Source organism: Thalassophryne amazonica, chromosome 15 (genome assembly GCF_902500255.1).
Source record: "Thalassophryne amazonica chromosome 15, fThaAma1.1, whole genome shotgun sequence".
Taxonomy (NCBI): domain Eukaryota; kingdom Metazoa; phylum Chordata; class Actinopteri; order Batrachoidiformes; family Batrachoididae; genus Thalassophryne; species Thalassophryne amazonica.
This window is the reverse complement of record NC_047117.1, coordinates 88,132,353-88,154,054: the sequence shown is the minus strand read 5'-3', so window position 1 is coordinate 88,154,054 and position 21,702 is coordinate 88,132,353. Positions and strand designations below refer to the sequence as shown.

The 21,702-nt window shown below is 40.7% G+C and overlaps 1 long non-coding RNA gene across 1 annotated transcript; it reads left to right on the top strand.

Moving 5' to 3' along the window:
* Positions 1–1,732: 1,732 nt before the first annotated feature.
* On the top strand, positions 1,733–2,959 carry LOC117527083. Its single transcript, XR_004565428.1, has 3 exons — positions 1,733–1,944; positions 1,982–1,986; positions 2,948–2,959. It is a non-coding gene; the product is annotated as an uncharacterized LOC117527083 (long non-coding RNA).
* The last annotated feature ends 18,743 nt before the right edge of the window (positions 2,960–21,702 follow it).

Here is a 21,702-nt window from a genome sequence, read left to right as displayed (position 1 = left end):
TGTGAACTGCAAAATTGTATTGTTTTTCATAGATAAATAAATTATCAACTAGAAGGTGTACTAGCCTGCTTCACACTGAGGTCCTATCCAGGGGGAGTTGTACACTTTCACCCACTTCACTCTCCAGAATTCATAAATCTGCACTGGCGCCAAAGGGCCTCAGAGCCTATGTAGGACTTACACCTTACTTCTTCTCCTCAGTGGATCCCATATGGGTTCAAATGTTGATCTAGCACAGATTTTACACCAAATGCCATTCGATACATAATCATAACTTGTGATTACGTAAATTGTGATTTACACTCCTACTTGTGACCTTTTTCTTTTTACCAAAGTTGATAACCACATATGCACCTCTGCTTGCTTAATCCATATCAGGATCAGAAGCCTCCTGTTCCTTTACTCATGACTAATATTCCACAAAATTTCATAAACATTTATTTAAAACATTTTAATTTATCCTGTAGTCACAAATGAAATTGTTTCAGTTCCACTTGAAAGAATTTCACCAGTTTTAATGAAAACTGATTTATTAGTAAAGCCGTTCTTCATACAATGTTAAATTAAAATTAAGTTTTTGGCCTGCTGATCTTTACTGGGATCCTTCCCAAAATATGACACTGCCTAGTCCATTCCACACCAAAGGAATATTTCACTCAGTTTGGTGAAAATAGGATTTTATCATTCAGTTCATCTTCCCTGCTTATCAGTGGCCAGATCACAGACAGTCTAGACTTTCCTCTTCCAGCCAGATCCTCCTGGGAGATTCAAGGGTGTTCCCAGGCCAGATGGGACATCTAATCCTGGCAGCATGTCCCGGTTCTGCCCTAAGGGTTGACTCTCAATTGGATGTGTCTATAAAAACTCCAAAAGAAGGCCTCTGAGGAAAATCCTGTATGGATGCCAGAACCACATCATTCTTCACCTCAAAGTGTAATTTTGTATTTGTTTCTGATGAGGTTAAACATGATTACTATATTTGATAAAATTCTCTACAATATCAGTCAAAGCTTTGAAATGAATTTTGTGCTGGTTATTCTGGTGACTCGTCACCATGAGACTTCACAGAATGCACATCACAGCACATCTAATCAGATACTCAGAAGGCTGTAAAACAGTATTGTTTTCATGTGAAAACATCAGTGCATAATTTTCTTTGAGGGGCAGGAATCACAAGATCTCAACACTTTTCAGCACATGTCACTGCAAAAAAAGAAAAAACGTTTTTTTCTTCAAATAAATTCTCTGATGTCAAAATGCTGCTGAAGCATTGCAGATTGCTATGTTTATATATGCATAGGATGGTGCGTGCAGCGGAAAAGGGGGATTGGGATGGCAGAGTTTGGAATTACAGCATGCAGATATGGATCAGGGTTTTTGGAGGATACATATTCACATGAGGGATAGGATTGGGGTCGGCTTGCTCTTTGGATTGTTTTCACTGTGCACAGCGAGATGTGTGCACAGACTTCCAGACTTCAAAATGGGCAACACACACAGTGTCACCCCCACTACCCCCTTCGTCTCCCCCACCACACACACACCCACACAACATGCAGCTTTGTCAGTTCTGTATGAGTGGCAATGCCACTGGTTGCATTTTGGGATCAATAAAATTGTATAATTGTTCTTTTGGTTGACAATAACTGTGGAGGTACCAGAGAGTGACACAAATTACCAGTGCATGCTGCTAGACTTATTTTGATCTCCAGAGAGTGACCAGAGAGTGTGTGGCAATTACAAGGGCATCACACTACTTAGTCTCCCAGGTAAAATCTACTCCAGGGTGGTGGAAAGGAGGGTTCGGCCGATAGTCCAGCCTCGGATTGAAGAGGAAAATTGTGGGTTCCCTCCTGGATGTGGTACAACCGACCAACTCTTCACTCTCAAAAGGATCTTGGAGGGGGCCTGGGAGTATGTCCATCCAGTAAACATGTGATTTGTGTATGTGGAGAAGGTGTATCATCGGGTACCCCAGGAGATACTGTGGGAGGTGCTGCAGGAGTATGGAGTGAGGGTGTCCCTTCTCAAGGCCATCAAATCTCTGTACTGTAAGAGCTGTGTTCGGGTTCTTGGCAGTAAGTTGGACTTGTTTCTGGTGGGGGCTGGTCTCCGCAAGGGCAGTGCCTTATCATCAATCCTGTTTGTGATATTCATGAGCAGGATGACAAGGTGGAGTTGGGAAAGGAGGGTCGTCAGTTTACTGGACTCATGGTCTCATCACTGAGTGTGAAGTGGCTGGGTTGAGGATCAGAACCTCTAAATCTGAGGCCATGGTTCTCAGGAGGAAACCAATGGATTGCCTACTCTGGTTAGGAAATGAGGTCTTCCTCCAAGTAAAGGAGTTCAAGTACCTCGGGGTCTTGTTCATGAGTCAGGGGACAATGGGGTGTGAGATTGGCCAGAGAACCGGTGCAGCAGGGATGATGTTGCATGTGCTCTACAGTACTGTTGTGACAAAAAGTAAGCTGAGCCAAAACATGAAAATCTCGATCTACTGGTCAATCTTCATTGCTGCTCTCACCTATGGTCATGAGTGTTGGATCATGATCAAAAGAACTACATCACGGTTACAGGTGGCTGAAATGGGTTTCCTCAGGAAGGTGGTTGGTGTTTCCCTAGAGATAAGATGGCAGGCTTGGTCATTTGTGAGGACCTCAAAGTAAAGCCATTGCTCCTTTACACTGAGAGGAGCCAGCTGAGGTGGTTTGGGCATCGGGTAAGGATGCCCCTGGGCACCTCCCTAGAGAGGTATTCCAGGCACATCCAGCAGGGAGGAGACCCCGGGGAAGACCCAGAACTAGTTGTAGAGATGATAGGCTTTCCACACTGGCCAGGGAACACGTCGGTATCCCCCAGTCAGAGGAGAATAATGTGGCCTGGGAAAGGGAAGTTTGGGGTCCCCTGCTGGAGATGTTGCCCCCACGTCTTGGTTTTGGATAAGCAGTTGAAGAGATGTGAGTGAGTGCATAGTGACCACGTGTCTTTTGTTTGATGTAAAATGTCCATTCTGAAAATGAATGGCAGCTGATCACCTTTCCTCTGTCTCTTGGAGCTAATGTGACCAAGGAGTGAAGGAGTTCTCAGCCATGGACAGCATGGTAAACAATAAAATGGAGTGTCATCTGCTGGACAAACTAAGTAATATTTCACTCACTCATCTTCGATGCTTACTCCAATTAAGGGTCACGGGGGGCTGGAGCCTATCCCAGCAGTTATAGGGTGTGAGGCACGGTACACCCTGGACAGGACGCCAATCTGTATCAGGACCACATACAGACAAACAAACATATTCACATCCACATGCACACCTACAGACAATTTAAAGTTTCCAATCCACCTAACCTGCATGTCTTTTGTTTTGAATGTGAGAAGAAGGAACCCACACAAACACTGGGAGAACATGCAAACTCCACACAGAAAGACCACAGGTGGGAACTGATCCCTTCTTGAATTGAGATAACAGTCCTAACTGCTAAGCCACCAGAGATCATATTTCCAACAGCCAAAATATTTTTATGCATTGTTTTTTTTTTTATTTTGTTTGGTTTTTTTTTGGGTTTTTTTTGGTTTTTTGGAAAATAAGTTTTCAAATCAGCAAAAAATAACTTACAGCAATATGTTCATGAAAAGGCTCATATTGGCTGATATTATTAGCCAACCAATATATTGGTCAGGCTTTCGTGAAGAACGCAGTAACCCCATCACCCTCACCTGCATTTTGCTTCATATGATCCTTCACACATGCTGTTTGTCTGATGAGAGTGCACATTAGAAAAAAAAGTCTCTGGATGTTTCATCATCGTAATGTGCAATGGCATCATTCACACAATGGCTCTCGTAACAGTCTCCAACGTCTGATCTATGGATAATCTCTCCTCATGCAAGAGCTGACTTTTTCTCACAAAAGCACATTTTCATTTCGGCCCACCTCCAACCTCCAGGAGCCCGTCACCGCCTGTTATGAGCCAGTGTAAATTGAAAGCTGTGAATCAGGCTGGCTGTTACTGCATGTGACTGGAGGGGAGCGGAGAGAAAAAGGAGAGAGGACTGCATGTCCTTGCAGTTTTATAGGCCGGTGCCTCACTAAGATATATCACCGCCTGGCCAGATAATACCATCATGTACATAACTGCCCTCTGTGTATGTGTGTTTATGTGTGTGTGCGCACACACACACACACACACACACACACACACACACACACACACACACACACACACACACACACACACACACACACACACACACACACACACACTTTATGCATTTAACTACCGGGTGACCTGCCGCTCAGCTCCTAATAAGGGGCATCTGGTACTGTTTTACAGGATGAAGGAGCGGAGGAGGAAAGAAATAGAAAATGATGCTGGAAAAAGCTGTGAAAATAGGTACTCAGTTCTACCTTTAGTGACAAAGGCTTTTGTGGAAAATAAAGTATTGTTAGGGGCAGGGATGGGGTAAAAATTGAAAATATGATGGGGGAAAGCATTTACCAGAGCAAATATGTAACAGAAAATGAGAGCTTGGAGCATGAATTAGGAGAGAAAATGAGATATAGAAAGAGATGAGCACAAAAGAGGAGGGAGAGAAATGGAGATGGAGAGCCAGAGAGAGCCCAGATGAGGGATTTGAGATGATGGGCTGGCAGTTTCCAAGCACCAGGCTGTTTTTCAGGGCTGTCAAGCACATTGTGAGGTATTGTTTGAAATGCCCAGGCTGATGGCTGACATATTCCCCATGAATCCGGCATGCCAAGCCGCTGTCCACTGCGCTGCACACACACACACACACACACACACACACACACACACACACACACACACACACACACACACACACACACACACACACACACACACACACACACACACACACACAAACTGACATGCTGTGTGTGTGTGTGTGTGTGTGTGGTCAGTGAAGGGTAATTGGCCGACCTTGGCCCATCACAGTGGCTGGATTGAAGAAGGGTGAGGGAACGGGAGGACACGCGGGATGGCAGCGGTAAATTTCATCCCACACCAATGCGTTTCACTCAGTGGCACTCAGCGCTGGCATCTAACTATTAGCCCAGGAAAATATGGCAGTACATGTACACATAAATATACTCATACATATGGATGCACTGAGGTAAACAAGAAATGTTAAGAACAATTGTGCACTGGAGGGAGACACGCGGGAGTATAAGCACATATGTGCAGTAATAGAATCCCAAACTGAGTGGCCAGGCAGAAGGTTCTGGAACACCAAACTTCAAAACACGAGCATATTGGATGGATTTATGTTGAAAAATCTGCACTGGGAACTTCTGATAATTAACCATTTGGCTGCAGGCTCACCATCTAATCTCCAAAATGAACCTTCCGGTTATTATTCAGATTTTCTGTGACTGGGTTACTGCATTGATTTAAAAATGAAGTTAGTCTACATGTAAATGACATGGAAGTAGAAGTTAAGTGTAAACTGTTGTTATTTCTGAAGATTCAGCATTACTGGTGACTGGGATATTCTTGATATTGAATTGCGGTTGAGCAAGAACTCCAAAATTAAATAACTGGTTGGCGGATAACAAATTATCAATCCATCTCGGGAAAACTGAGTCTATATTTTTTGGGTCAAAAAGTAAAATTAACAAAGTCAGTGGGCTTAAGGCTGACTGTAATGGTACAGCTATACAAGCCCAAAAAAATGTGTTAAATATCTATGTGTGGAAATTGATCAATCTGTGCCTGGTGAGGTCATGGCCTTTAAGGTAATAAAAAAAGTCAGTTCAAGAATTAAATTTCTTGCAAGGAAATCCAAATATTTGGACATGGACACAATGAAACTGTTTGCAGCAGTGTTGGTTCAGAGTCAGGTAGACTATGCTTGTACCTCATGGTAAACCAAATTGTCGCAGGCTAGCAAGAACAAACTACAAATATGTCAAAACAAACTTATTCGAACTGTTCTTCATCTTTCAGCCAGAACCCAATTAATTACTCGCACTTTGCTCAACTTAATTGGTTACCAGTAGAGAAACGCATAAGTCAGTTTAATTTACAAAATGTTCATCAAAGTGTTCATGGTAACTGTCCCAGATATTTCCAGAATTCTTTTTGTTATGTCTCAGAAGTACACAACAACAGAACTAGATCTAATCACTCATCACTATTCATTCCAAGATTCAGCATAAATGTTGGTAAAAATTATTTTAAATATATCTGTGCTTGTACAACACCTGGCAAAAATTATGGGATCACCGGCCTCGGAGGATGTTCATTCAGTTGTTTAATTTTGTAGAAAAAAAGCAGATCACACATATGACACAAAACTAAAGTCATTTCAAATGGCAACTTTCTGGGTTTAAGAAACACTATAAGAAATCAAGAAAAAAAGATTGTGGCAGTCAGTAACGGTTACTTTTTTAGACCAAGCAGAGGAAAAAAATATGGAATCACTCAATTCTGAGGAAAAAATTATGGAATCACCCTGTAAATTTTCATTCCCAAAACTAACACCTGCATCATATCAGATCTGCTCATTAGTCTGCATCTAAAAAGGAGTGATCACACCTTGGAGAGCTGCTGCACCAAGTGGACTGACATGAATCATGGCTCCAACACGAGAGATGTCAGTTGAAACAAAGGAGAGGATTATCAAACTCTTAAAAGAGAGTAAATCATCATGCAATGTTGCAAAAGATGTTGGTTGTTCACAGTCAGCTGTGTCTAAGGACCAAATACAAAAAAACATGGGAAGGTTGTTAAAGGCAAACATACTGGTAGACCAAGGAAGACATCAAAGTGTCAAGACAGAAAACTTAAAGCAATATGTCTCAAAAATCCAAAAATGTACAACAAAACAAATGAGGAATGAATGGGAGGAAACTGGAGTCAATGTCTATGACTGACCTGTAAGAAACCGCCTAAAGGAAATGGGATTTACATACAGAAAAGCTAAACAAAAGCCATCATTAACACTTAAACAGAATAAACAAGGTTACAATGGGCTAAGGAAAAGCAATCATGGACTGTGGATGACTGGATGAAAGTGATATTCAGTGATGAATCTCAAATCTGCATTGGGCAAGGTGATGATGCTGGAACTTTTGTTTGGTGCCGTTCCAATGAGATTTATAAAGATGATTGCCTGAAGAGAACATGTAAATTTCCACAGTCATTGATGATATGGGGCTGCATGTCAGGTAAAGGCACTGGGGAGATGGCTGTCATTACATTATCAATAAATGCACAAGTTTACGTTGATATTTTGGACAATTGAAAGGATGTTTGGGGATGATGAAATCATTTTTCAAGATGATAATGCATCTTGCCATAGAGCAAAAACTGTGAAAACGTTCCTTGCAAAAAGACACATAGGATCAATGTCATGGCATAGGGTCAATGTCAACGAGCAGATCTGATTTCTTATAGTGTTTCTTAAAGCCAGAAAGTTGCCATTTGAAATGACTTTAGTTTTGTGTCATGTCTGTGATCTGCTTTTTTTCTACAAAATTAAACAACTGAATGAACATCCTCTGAGGCCGGTGATTCCATAATTTTTGCCAGGGGTTGTAGTTGGAATCAGTTGCCATCTGATGTTCAAACTTGCAAACTGTTTTAAGAGAAAGGTCAAGGCATTTCTGCTCAAAAGTGTTTTAGAAAGTCAGTTAAGTTAATATGTACAGCTGTATATTATTTTATCTGCTTTAATTTTTTTTATCATTTATTTATTTATTGATCTGATTTTATCTCTGTTGCCTATTGCATTGTTTTAGGTAATGGAAATAAGTTGTATGACTTTCTTGTGTCATCCTTGAAATTCCATAAAATATATCAGGCATATTTTTAAACATGTTAATTTGTTGTATGTTTTATATGGAATTTCTAAATCAATCTATCAAAGTCACTACCATTTGACTTTTTAGCCAAAATTACTAGTGGTTTTAGGACAAGCACATTCAAATCAAATCAAATCAATTTTATTTATATAGCGCCAAATCACAACAAACAGTTGCCCCAAGGTGCTTTATATTGTAAGGCAAAAGCAATACAATAATTACAGAAAAACCCCAACGGTCAAAACGACCCCCTATGAGCAAGCACTTGGCGACAGTGGGAAGGAAAAACTCCCTTTTAACAGGAAGAAACCTCCAGCAGAACCAGGCTCAGGGAGGAGCAGTCTTCTGCTGGGACTGGTTGGGGCTGAGGGGAGAGAATCAGGAAAAAGAATGCTGTGGAAGAGAGCAGAGATCAATCACTAATGATTAAATGCAGAGTGGTGCATACAGAGGAAAAAGAGGTGAATAAAAAGAAACACTCAGTGCATCATGGGAACCCTCCAGCAGTCTAAATCTATAGCAGCATAACTAAGGGATAGTTCAGGCTCACCTGATCCAGCCCTAACTATAAGCTTTAGGAAAAAGGAAAGTTTTAAGCTTAATCTTAAAAGTAGAGAGGGTGTCTGTCTCCCTAATCCAAATTGGGAGCTGGTTCCACAGGAGAGGAGCCTGAAAGCTGAAGGCTCTGCCTCCCATTCTACCCTTACTAACCCTAGGAACTACAAGTAAGCCTGCAGTCTGAGAGCGAAGTGCTCTATTGGGGTGATATGGTACTATGAGGTCCCTAAGATAAGTTGGGACCTGATTATTCAAAACCTTATAAGTAAGAAGAAGAATTTTAAATTATATTCTGGAATTAACAGGAAGCCAATGAAGAGAAGCCAATATGGGTGAAATATGCTCTCTCCTTCTAGACCCTGTCAGTACTCTAGCTGCAGCATTTTGAATTAACTGAAGGCTTTTCAGGGAACTTTTAGGACACCCTGATAATAATGAATTACAATAGTCCAGCCTAGAAGAAATAAATGAATGAATTAGCTTTATGAATAATTTTTTCTCTAATAGTTAAAATTTTATTTGCAAAGAAAGTCATGAAGTTATTACTAGTCAAAGTTAAAGGAATACTCGGCTCAATAGAGCTCTGACTCTTTGTCAGCCTGGCTACAGTGCTGAAAAGAAACTGTTGTTCTTACTTATCAATTAGTGATAAATAGCAAGATGTCCTAGCTTTACGGAGAGCATTTTCATAGAGCAACAGACTCTTTTTCCAGGCTAAATGAAGATCTTCTAAATTAGTGAGATGCCATTTCCTCTCCAGCTTACAGGTTATGTGCTTTAAGCTGCAAATTTGTGGGTTATACCACGGAGTCAGGCACTTCTGATTTAAGGCTCTCTTTTTCAGAGGTGCTACAGCATCCAAAGTTGTGCTCAATGAGGATGTAAAGCTATTGACGAGATAAGCTGTCTCACTCACAGAGTTTAGGTAGCTACTCTGCACTGTGTTGGTATATGGCATTGAAGAACATAACAAAGAAGGAATCATATCCTTAAACCTAGTTACAGCGCTTTCAGAAAGACCTCTACTGTAATGAAACTTATTCCCCACTGCTGGGTAGTCCATTAAAGTAAATGTAAATGTTATTAAGAAATGATCAGACAAAAAGGAGTTTTCAGGGAATACTGTTAAGTCTTCAGTTTCTATGCCATAAGTCAGAACAATATCTAACGTGTGGTTAAAGTGGTGGGTGGACTCATTTACATTTTGAGCGAAGCCAACTGAGTCTAATAATAGATTAAATGCAGTGTTGAGGCTGTCATTCTCAGCATCTATGTGGATGTTAAAATTGCCCACTATAATTATCTTATCTCAGCTAAGCACTAAGTCAGACAAAACGTCTGAAAAATCACAAAGAAACTCACAGTAACAACCAGGTGGACGATAGATAATAACAAATAAAACTGGTTTTTGAGACTTCAATTTGGATGGATAAGACTAAGAGTCAAGCTTTCAAATGAATTAAAGCTCTGTCTGGGTCTTTGATTAATTAATAAGCTGGAATGGAAGATTGCTGCTAATCCTCCGCCCCGGCCCGTGCTACGAGCATTCTGACAGTTAGTGTGACTCGGGGGTGTTGACTCATTTAAACTAACATATTCATCCTGCTGTAACCAGGTTTCTGTAAGGCAGAATAAATCAATATGTTGATCAATTATTATATCATTTACTAACTGGGACTTAGAAGAGAGAGACCTAATGTTTAATAGACCACATTTAACTGTTTTAGTCTGTGGTGCAGTTTAAGGTGCTATATTATTTATTTCTTTTGAATTTTTATGCTTAAATAGATTTTTACTGGTTAAAGAACTCTCCACTATTCTGTCCAGTACCGGTTGGAAACTCTAGGTCTGGAGATGAAATTAAGTCTAACAGCATGCGCTGGTAATGTGCGTCACCGCATTCACTACAACATGAAACCACCCTCTGTCCTAGATGGCGACCACCCAGGCCGGCAACTGATCAATCTTCAACTCTCTGAAGGGCCCATATACCTGCTGCAGCCAGGTAAACATGGACATGTCCCTGTCCCTCTCCAGCTACCTGGGTCCTCAGCACTCAAGTGCCTTTGTGCTGGATGTCAAAAATGTTGTCGCTGATACTCCCCACAATGCAAGTGGAATTCATCATCAGCTGTTCTGAGAGAATATGATATCACACCAGTAAAGACAGCTGCTCAGCCAAAGAGCAGGTGTGTTTGTGTGTCAATTAAAAAGAAAATAAAAATCTAAACTGGATGTTTCTTATGGGTAAGGTTAGCAAAGTCATTTTCTCTCATGTTGTACATTAAATATTTCAAAAACTGTAGTTCATGTGGTGTAAGTTAAGTCTCCGCAGTGTGTTGCTTTCACTGCCCCACTGATTTTCTTTCAACATGGTGGAAATATTATTTGGATACATTTCAAGAGGTGATTAGATTTTAGTCAAAGTTCATAAAAAAACATGGTCTGAAAAACTACTTTTTGGATTTCTCAACAACTAACAACCCCAAAACTAAAGCATATATTGATCCCAAAAAACAAGTCACATGATGAGGTCAACCATAGTCAAAACACAAATACAGACATATATTTTCTTTCACATTCATTATCATGATGTATCAAGTGAGCAGGGTATCTGTCAGCTCTCAGATGCCTTTGTGCCTGATTTATGTCTATGATAAACAATTGTGAATTGTTTTAACATTCTTTGTTAATCTGCAAAGATTTGGCTTACCATTGATCAGACATAATGATGCACATTAAAGGTTTGACATAAAAACTACAGAGATTTCTGCAGACTTAAATCTGCACCTAACATTTTTATTCTCTTCATTTGGCTGCTGCTGTTAGGGGTCACCACAGCAGATAAATTCTTTCCATCTCACCCTGTCCTATTTAACTTCCTTTGTCACACCAACCACCTGCATGTCCTCCCTCACCACATCTATAAGGGCCCCATCACACTTAGCACAAATGAGCACAAATGAGGCCAAATTAGCCCAAATGGGCAGAAGACCCAAAATTCGAGACGTAGTCAGGAGTGACAAATATGAATGCTGTTTATGAATGCCGTGCAAATACCCAGAACGTGGGCCTAAGCCGCCTTGACTGATTCACATACATTCAGCGTGCAGCAGCTCTCTCTCTTTCTCTTTCGCTCTCTCTTGTGGTGGTTGATCAAGCGGTACTCAGTGCAGACACTTTATGGCACCCCAATGTCCCACCTTTCAATACGATCCACTGTTGTGGCCAATGTGGTTCAACCACGGTCTACGTCCAGGAAGGTGGATCCTGCCTCATCCGTGTTTCATTTGGGGGCGACTCAACACCTCCAGGACAAAGCCATTTCTCTCGATGAGCTTGTTGAGTCTGTTTGTGTCAGCTGCTTTCAGCCTGCTACCCCAGCACACCGAAATGTACAAGATGACACTGGAGACCACCGAGTGATAAAACACCTGAGTCTCCTAAGGAAGTACAGTCTGCTCTGACCTTCCTTATACACAGCATCTGTGTTTACAGTCCAGTCCAGTTTGTTGTCTATGTGGACAGCCAGGTACTTATAGTAGCCCACAATGTCCACATCTGTTCCTTTGATGGTAACTGGGTTTGGACGGGTCATCCGTCTTCTGAAGTCCACCATCAGCTGCTTCATCTTAGATAAGTTGAGCTGCAGGTGGTTGAGTCTGCACCACTCCATAAACATGTCCACTACACTGCTGTATTCAGCCTCCTGGTCACTGTACACTCCCTTAACATGAACATACAGCAGATCTATAGTCTTGTTGTCTCTTGTTTTACAATCCACAAACTGCTTGAAAGTGGGAAAGGATATTGAAAGGGTAACATGTTTAAAATCCCCAGCGATAGCATATGAAAGCATTAGGGTGTAGTGTCTTGGTGTGGCAGAGGTGATGAAGTCACTGGCCCTCGATGTGTCTGCCACCGGTTGGATGAAACAATGAGGACAATGGTGTGGGACAACTCCCTTGGCAAATAATAAGGATGAAGACTCACTGCTCACATGCTCCTTTACTGTAATGTGTCTGGGATTGTACCAGTTGTTGTTCATGTAGACACAACTTCCCCACCTTTCTTTCTGCCAGTGTCGGCGCAGTTCCTGTCCCCTCACACCAACTGTAAGCCGGGAAAACTCATTACAGTGCAGTCAGCACAATACTGAGCCCTCACAAAACACACTGTCGCTCCTCATGAGTGGCGTTTATATTCATCCATTTTGTTTGCCAACGATCTCGTTGGCAAACAAAATGGATGAAGATATGGCCGATATCTGCTCTTCCTTTGCCACAGTCTCCTCTGTCTGTACAGCCCTCATATTTCCTCCACAGTTCTTCAGGGATATCACATCTTTGCTGGGACCTGGCTCGAGAAAAGTATTCCAAACACCAGGAAAATGGTAAATAATGACTGAAGCAGCATGTATGCACTAGCCAGGAATTACTAAAAACCATTCCAATCAAATTAAATTTTTTTCCACGAGATTTCAGACCATATAATATCGGGTGCAGGGTGGTAAAATATTCAACCATTTTTCATTTGGATGTATTACTCTGTGCCCTGATGGCACGCACTGCTATGCATATGTCATTAATGCCGTTATCAGCTCAGAGCGAGAGAAAGTCGTGTAGTGATGACAATGCCGAAATAGGTGATATTGATTTGGATTTGGATATTGAATTACCATTTCACATTTGATGGATTTTCACATTTGATGTATTACTCCATGCCCTGACTGCTGTTGGAGTGCAAACAATGGAATTGGATTAGAATGGGAGTAACCCTCTTGTGTCTGATGATTTGCGAACATTTATGCTGGATTTCAGTTGCAAATTGATCTTTACCGGCGATACATTAGCTGTATAACCAGCATCAACCTCTGCAAATCATCAGACACAACAGGGTTATTCCCTAATTAAACTGAAAAAAAAAAAAAAAAAAAAAATAGAAGAAATAAAAAGTGGCTAAAAAGACATGACAACAAGGAACAACTCTGGCAGGCAGCTGTCTGTAACAACACCAAACAACATGTCATATATCTATAATAAATGTTGACCTTGTTTGATCTTTGCTTTGGAGACCAAATATTCAACAAGTTCAAAACTAATGCATTTATTAATCCTTTCAGCTCAACCTTTCAAAAAACAAATCAAAATGCTGAACAATTTCAATTCCAAATAATCACAGACAATAAAACAACAAAAAACAAACAAACATGACAACAATTTATTATTGAACACCAACAAATAAACATCAGCATAATTAATATTAGCAGACAGGAAGGTGTGACTCCACGCTGTAAGCTACTAACAACAACTTTAACAACAACCACTTTGTATTATTTCATGGCCAGAAATTTTAGCTCATACTTGTTTCCTCACAGTGTGAAAGAAAGTAACACTTAATAATGGTTGCTGAGCCATTGGATTGGTCCAATGCCAAAGCATGGATCAATCACACAATAATTGATCGAGCTGTCCTCTTAGGTTGGTTCAAGGGGAAAACCACTTAAGATTGGCACTGGGACACTGGTGGTTACTTTTTGGCAATAATGATAGACTAGTCATTTTTTCCCACCGATCATGATCCCAAACCTGACTCTGGGTGCATGTATATAAAGTTATTGATAAAACTCAATCAGCTTTAATGCTGTCTGCACTATTGTGAGAAAATGTTGGAGTATTTTTGAGCCTGATCACATATCTTTTCTGTCCAGTCCTCTATCCTTGAGATTTGACTGAAGTTGTGATGGATGGGTACCGCAAACACATAAACAAACAAAACCATGGCTTTTTATTTTGCGTCAATGACTTGTTGTCGTCTTTTCATGAGGATTTTAAAGATGAGTCTCAGATCCTTTCTTTAGCTGTAGTCAGGGTGAGTTTGAAATGAATAACAGCTTTAGTAATTTCATTTTTCCCTTCCCTGCTTCAATTTTTTTTGATATATATTTTAATCTCTTTAACATTAACTTAATCTGACAATCTCTCACCTCTCGCTTGCATCTCTGTTTCGCTGATATCTTCACATTGGCTCAAGTTCTTTAATCTGACCCTCATTGTCTTTTCCAGCCTGGTCTTCTTTTCACTCCTGTCACCTATCCACCATTGATCCATTCTTTGCATCACCTCAGGGAAAAAAAAAAAAAAAAGTGCCTGCTTGCATTTCACTCGGCTGTTCCTTCTTCATCGTCCGTCTCTTCTTGCATGTAATTCAGACTTCTGACAGACCCGGTCATCTTGCAGCTATCCTTCCTCCCTTCAGATATACATTTTGACCCTGTCCATACTATCCAGTTTCACATCCACAATATACTTCAGCTGCAGTTTTGCTTTTCCTTCCCTTTCTTCATCTCCTTGTTGTCCATTGTTTATCTTTTTCTCCTCTGCATTAGGGGGTAACTGTTGGAGATGCTCATACAGAAATAACTCTGTTACTGCTCTGATCGATACAGCCATGCAGGCACCAGTGGTCACCTTCTAATCCTGTTCCAGTACCTGTTTGTACACATGTGGTCAGTCCTCTGCAGACACACAGACATATCAGCTGCCACCATTATTGGAGAAGGACAGGACTAAATAGGTTATCCCTCCTTTCACCCATCATCCAGTTATCTACATAACTCTCGCTGACCTCGTTGCTTCTTCATAGCCACACTCTTGCTGTAATATAAGTAAAAGGGGGAAAAAAATCAGAGCAAGGGTTTTTCAAGGCATTTGCAGTGCATCTGGAAAGTGTTCACAGTGCTTCACTTTTTTCCACATTTTACTGTTACAGCTTTATTCCAAAATGGAGTAAATCCATTTTCTCCTCAAAATTCTACTCAAAAAACCCTATAATGACATTTTTTTTTCTTTCAAAACTATGAAGAAAATATAACAATGATAAAATACCCTAGGTGGTATGAGCATTGCTTTAATTATAATTTGCAGTTGTTTAATTGGTATCCCAGTGCATACAATATATACATATATACATTTCTTGTTATTTACATGAATTATTAAGATCCTATTGTCTTATGTATAATTTGTACATTTTCAATCAAGCCCCTCTATTTTGTCACGTGACAATTTCACAAGGACCAAAATGGAAATGAGCATTTACACTTTATTGTTTTATCGGTGTATCATTGATACATTCACCTCTGTAGGATGATACTGAGATTGCAGAATACAATCAATCAATCAGTCATAAACAATATTTTACTTGCATTTTAATGGCATCTGCAGGAGGGTGTGCATGAGCTTTTGAAAAGAGAGGAGATCACCTTTGACCGCGTGTGCGGTCAAAGTTATACATGCTGATAACTGCTGGTAATCTCATTCACATAAAATCCTTAGAAGATTGCCTTGCATCAGTGAGAAGTTGGATGTCTAGAAACGTTCTACTTTTAAACTCTGATAAGACTGAAATGATGGTTCTTGGTCCAGTGAGACTTTGGCATCAATTTGACCAGTTAACGCTCAGCCTAGGCTCATGTGTCATAAATCACACTGACAAAGTGAGGAACTTTGGGGTAATTTTTGATCCTACATTGTCCTTTGACCTACACATTAGAAATACAACGAGGACTGCTTTCTTCCACCTAGGAAATATAGCGGAGATTCATCCCACCCAGTCTATGGCTGATCCTGAGACCCTGATCCATGCATTTATCTCTTCTAGATTGGACTACTGCAATGTTCTATTTTCTGCTTTACCGCACTCCAACATTAGGGCTCTCCAATTGGTTCAAAATGCTGAAGCCAGACTTTTGACACAAAGCAGAAAGTTCAACCACATTACACCCATTTTGGCATCCCTTCACTGGCTTCCTGTCCCAGTGAGATCAGATTTTAAGGTTCTGCTACTAGTCTATAAAATTGTTCACAGACTGGCACCTCCCTACCTCGCTGATCTAATTAAATCTTACATACCGGCCCAGGCTTTGCATTATCAGGATGCAGGATGACTTTGTGTCCATAGGGTGAATAAGAAGTCTGCAGATCATAGAGCTTTCTCTTACCATGCCCCTGTTCTGTGGAATGATCTCCCTGCATCAATTAAACAGTCAGATTCTGTGGAGATTTTCAAGTCCAGACTTAAGACACACTTATTTTCCCTTTCGTATGGCTAGCATACTGGCATTGTATAGTTCTACGCTTTTTACCCTTTCAATTCTTTTTATTAAGAAACAGAGTGGGCCACAGCCTCAACTTTACCAAAATTCTGGGTGTTTTAGTGAAGCTTAGAGAAGGTGGCCGGTGATCACCTTAGTATTTCCTATTTTTCTTGTTGTTTAATGCTGATAAATTATACTGTATTTCTTGTCTTTCTGATGCCTGATTCTGTTTTTTCTCTCTGTTTAAGGTGCAGCTCCAACCACAGATGGGTGTGGTATGTGTGCTGGAGACCATCCTGTCCTGTGCACCAACAGCATTTCCTGTATATTTCTTTTGTGAATTGTTCTGTAATTTATGTCTGTAGCATGGCCCATGCAGAGGGTCACCCCTTTGAGTCTGGTCTGCTTGAGGTTTCTTCCTCAGAGGGAGTTTTTCCTTACCACTGCTGCTCTGGGGGCTAGTAAGGTTAGACCTTACTTGTGTGAAGCACCTTGAGGCAACTGTGATTTGGCACTATATAAATGAAAATAAATTAAACTGAAATTGTGTGATGCGCATGTACACTGTTGTCTGTGAGATGTCTTGTAAATCATTCCAGAGGTGTTATCAGGGTACAAAAACAATGTTTTCAGTTTTGGGAGTGTTTATTTATCACTAGCTTTTACATAATACATGAGAAAGATATTATATTTACACAGAAATGAAGTGGAGTTAGTAGCTAGTGAGACCAGCCAGTGATGTCACCACACTAACTTCTGCGAGATGTCTTGGAAATAACTCCACAGGTGTTAGCAGATTACACAAATACTGTTGTCACTTTTAGAAGTGTTTATTTGTCACTAGCTTTTACATAATATATGAGAAGGTTGTTAGATTTACCCAGAAATAATAAAGAGTTAGCAGCAAGGGAGACCAGCCAGTCACGTTACCATGCTAACGTCCATGAGATGTCTTGGAAATCACTCTAGAGGTGTTATTAGGTTACAAAAACAGTGTTTTAAGTTTTAGAAGTGTGTATTTCTCACTAGTTCAAACATAATATTTAAAAAAAAAAAGTTATATTTATATAGAAACAAAGTCGTTTTACAGTGCCAGAGACAAACCAGCCAGTGATGCCATGGGGCCACTCTACTCTGATTGGCTGTCACCCACCCCCCTCAAAAAATGGATTTGCATTATTCATAGCATAAAAATAGGAAAAAGAATGTGACATTTTAAAATCCATCGTTGATCTTGTCCAAGGTCTGTGTCCCAACAATGTTCCCTGCAAATTTGAAGACACTGGCAGTTATAGGACTGGACTCATGCTGAGCACAGACAGACAGATGGACCAAGAGAAAGATGGACAGATGGATGGACACAAAGCTTTCACAGTACCAGATGGCCATATTTTGATGGCCTTGGTTAATGAAAAACTAAGAAATCACATTTACATAAGTATTCACACCCTTTGCTCAATACTTGCAACTTTGCCTGCAATTACAGCCTCGGGTATTACTGAATATGATGCCACAAGCTAGGTGAACCTATTTTTTGGCAGTTTTGCCCATTCCTCTTTGGAGCATCTCACAAGCTCCCTTAGGTTGGATGTGAGCTTCAATGCACAGTCATTTTCAGATTTCTTCAGAGATATTCAATAAGATTCAAGTCTGGGCTCTGGTTATACCAAGCAGATCAAACCCAGAACACCAAGAAAGACCACAACATGAACACAGTGAAAAGACATAAATCCCCACATGACATGCTGGGCCATTCAAGGACATTCACAGAACTGTCCTAAAGCTACTCCTTTGATATCTTCGCTGTGTGCTTTGGTCCACTGTTCTGCTGAAAGATGAACTGTCACCCCAGTCTGAGGTCAAGAGTGCTCTAGAGCAGGTTTTCATCACTGCTGCATTCATCTTTCCCTCAATGCTGAACAGTCTGCCAGTTCCTGCTGCTGAAAAACATCCCCACAGCATGATGCTGCCACCACCATGCATCACTGTAGGTAGGGATGGTGACTGGTTTCCTCCAAACATGACGCCTGGTATTCACAGAGTTCAATCTTTGTCTCATCAGACCAGCTAATTTTGTTTCTCATGGTCTGAGAGTCCTTCAGATGCCTTTTGGCAATCTCCAGGTAGGCTGCCATCTGTCTTCTACTAAGGAATAGCTTCCTTATGGCCACTTTACCATACAGGCCTGATTGGTAGATTGCTGCAGAGATGGTTGTCCTTTCTGGAAGATTTTCTCTCTCTCTCCACAGAGGAATGCTGGAGCTCTGACAGAGTGACCATCGGGCTCTTGGTCACCTGCCTAACTAAGATCCTTCTCCCCTGATCGCTTAGTTTAGACGGGCAGCCAGCTCTGCCAATCTAAAGAGCTCTGCCCGGAAGAGTTAAGATGAATCCAAACTTATTCCATTTGTGGATGATGGAGGCCACTGGGCTCATTTGGACCTTCAAAGCAGCAAAATTATTTCTGTACCCTCCTCCAGATTTGTGCCTTGAGACAATCATGCCTCAGATGTCACCAGTCTGTTCCTTTGACTTCATCCTTGGTTTGTGCTCTGACATGCACTGTCAACTGTGGGACCTTATATGTCGACAGATGTGTGCCTTTCCAAATCATGTCCAATCAAGTGAATTCCCCTCAGGTGGACTCGATCTAAGCTGTAGAAGCATTTCAAGGATGATCAGTGGAAACAGGATGCACATGAGCTCCAGTTTGACATTTATGACAAATGTTGTGAATACTTATGGACATTTCATTTCTTTTTTTTTTTTAAGAAATTTGTAAATTTCTCAGAAACATTTTTTGACATTGCGATTTTGAGGTACTGGGCCTCATGTATCAACGTTGCGTACGGCGATATTTGAGTGTATATGGGGTGTACGCCAAAACGGCTGCGCTACTTGGCATTTATCAATGTGGTCGTTGGCGTACGCTGCGCTGAAAATATACACCAGGTCGAGAGGTGGCGTAAATTATACACTAAAATGAACCAGCGCTGGAATCCACATAAAAATGAAGATGATCAACATGATAAACAGTGTCATTATACAAATCAATGCATATGTTACATAAATAACACTTTCCTGATTATACTACATAATAATCAATACAAATCCCGCCTTTGTGGGATTGTTATGGATCTGTGGTCACAGCGCTGACTGCAAAGACAGTGCTGCCCGCCTTTTTCTCCAGACTTCGAGCCTGGAGCCAGAGCAGCGCTGAGCTTAACTTCATGTGGTGTGATCGTTTTAGACTATGAAATTGATAATAACAACTGTAGTTCCGTCATTCCCTTAATTCGCCCGTGCTGCAACCAGGTTTTGTCGTCTCCATTCAGTTGTCACAATAAAATAAATACAGAAATACATTTAAAAAATAAAGAAATCTGACAGATTAGGCGTGTCTTATTAATTGAGCGAGTAAATATCCACATGTCAAGAATTATTGACATGTGAAAAGAGAATACAGTGGTCCCTCGCTATAACGCGGTTCACCTTTCACGGCCTGGCTGTTTCGCGGCGTTTTTAGTCCAATTTTGCATGCCTTTTTTTTTTACAGTGTTCTGTGTTCTGCGTATCTGTTTATAAGAATCTTGTTGCCCAGAAGAGAAAAGAGCGCCAACAACTACTCATAACTGTGTTTGTCACTCGGAAACAAACACCTGCAGCGAGGTGTGAGTGGAAAAAGGCGCAGCGTCAGGACGCAGAGGCCCAATCTGTGACATACTGGTGAGTTACTATTAATAATTTCTTATGTGTCCGACCTTGTTCGTTGATCGTTAAAATTAATTTGTTAGTTCTAAATGCCATCATAATTATTTATAGGAAAATGTTCTATTTTTATTTCTCAAACAAATGTTTGGGCCTGAAAACAGTTTGGTATTATTTCCTACTCAGGTTTGAACTTTGAGAGTGTTTACACATGAGAGAAAAGTGAGAAAATGTTCATGCCTGATTGAGAAAGTGTATAAACTGTGTAGTGAGGGGTTTTACAGCTTTGAAACGTCTACAATAATTGCAAAAAATAACGCTGACTAATCAAATCAAATCAAATCAAAACAATTTTATTTATATAGCACCAAATCACAACAAACAGTTGCCCCAAGGCACTTTATATTGTAAGGCAAGGCCATACAATAATTACGGAAAAACCCCAACGGTCAAAACGACCCCCTGTGAGCAAGCACTTGGCAACAGTGGGAAGGAAAAACTCCCTTTTAACAGGAAGAAACCTCCAGCAGAACCAGGCTCAGGGAGGGGCAGTCTTCTGCTGGGACTGGTTGGGGCTGAGGGAGAGAACCAGGAAAAAGACATGCTGTGGAGGGGAGCAGAGATCAATCACTAATGATTAAATGCAGAGTGGTGCATACAGAGCAAAAAGAGAAAGAAACACTCAGTGCATCATGGGAACCCTCCAGCAGTCTAAGTCTATAGCAGCATAACTAAGGGATGGTTCAGGGTCACCTGATCCAGCCCTAACTATAAGCTTTAGCAAAAAGGAAAGTTTTAAGCCTAATCTTAAAAGTAGAGAGGGTGTCTGTCTCCCTGATCTGAATTGGGAGCTGGTTCCACAGGAGAGGAGCCTGAAAGCTGAAGGCTCTGCCTCCCATTCTACTCTTACAAACCCTAGGAACTACAAGTAAGCCTGCAGTCTGAGAGCGAAGCGCTCTATTGGGGTGATATGGTACTATGAGGTCCCTAAGATAAGATGGGACCTGATTATTCAAAACCTTATAAGTAAGAAGAAGAATTTTAAATTCTTTTCTAGAATTAACAGGAAGCCAATGAAGAGAGGCCAATATGGGTGAGATATGCTCTCTCCTTCTAGTCCCTGTTAGTACTCTAGCTGCAGCATTGATAATAATGAATTACAATAGTCCAGCCTAGAGGAAATAAATGCATGAATTAGTTTTTCAGCATCACTCTGAGACAAGACCTTTCTAATTTTAGAAAGATTGCGTAAATGCAAAAAAGCAGTCCTACATATTTGTTTAATATGCGCATTGAATGACATATCCTGATCAAAAATGACTCCAAGATTTCTCACAGTATTACTAGAGGTCAGGGTAATGCCATCCAGAGTAAGGATCTGGTTAGACACCATGTTTCTAAGATTTGTGGGGCCAAGTACAATAACTTCAGTTTTATCTGAGTTTAAAAGCAGGAAATTAGAGGTCATCCATGTCTTTATGTCTGTAAGACAATCCTGCAGTTTAGCTAATTGGTG